At 49.2% G+C, this 754-nt stretch overlaps 1 pseudogene; it reads right to left on the bottom strand.

Moving 5' to 3' along the window:
• Positions 1-109: 109 nt before the first annotated feature.
• LOC123172535 (uncharacterized) lies at positions 110-248 on the bottom strand (annotated as a pseudogene).
• Between the last annotated feature and the right edge of the window lie 506 nt (positions 249-754).

The following is a 754-nucleotide window of genomic DNA, read 5'->3' as shown; positions in this document are numbered from 1 at the left end:
CCCCCCCCCCTCTAGACATACTTCCGATCCTACACACTGTTCCTTGCAGCCATGTTGGCCGAAGATTTGAAGCCTCCTGCTCCAGAACCATGGAAGAGCTCGACCAGCTGATCGAAGTTCGCCACCATTGTGAACAACTCATCAATGGAGACGGACTCGATGCGGACGTCTAGGGCTGATATGATGGGCTGATAGTCCACATCTAGCCCCACAATGATGAAGGAGAGCAGCTCCTCTTCTCCGATGGGCCTCCCTGTTGCTGCAAGTTCATCTGAAAGCAATCTCATAGAACCAAAATAAGTAGCAGTAGATTGGGAACCTTTGTGGGCACTGGTCAGAGAGATTCTGATGTTGTTTGTGCGTGATTTGGATTGAGCAGCAAACATGGTGGAGAGGGTTGTCCAGATTGCACGGGATATCTCCATCGAGGCAACTTGCACGAGGATTTCTTTGGAGAGGTTCCTCAGCAGATAGGCTACAATCCGCTGGTCTTGGATCAACCAAGTGGTGTAGGCAGGATTCAGAATGATCTGTTCCTTTCCTTCAGAATTTTTTGCTGTAATTGTCTTGGAGGGCTCGGAAATAGTTTCATCAAGGTACTCATACAGGTCGGCTCCCATAATTTGAGGGCGAGCCTGGGCACACCATAGGACATAGTTGGTGTGGCTTAAAGGTTCAGAGGTATTATTGTTTAGGCCAAAGAAAGAAGCCGAGCTGGAGGAGGAAGACATGGTTGCCGCTTGGTTTTGATCTG

This window comes from Triticum aestivum, unplaced genomic scaffold (assembly GCF_018294505.1).
Source record: "Triticum aestivum cultivar Chinese Spring unplaced genomic scaffold, IWGSC CS RefSeq v2.1 scaffold44187, whole genome shotgun sequence".
Classification (NCBI taxonomy): domain Eukaryota; kingdom Viridiplantae; phylum Streptophyta; class Magnoliopsida; order Poales; family Poaceae; genus Triticum; species Triticum aestivum.
This window is presented reverse-complemented; position numbering and strand designations above follow the sequence as displayed.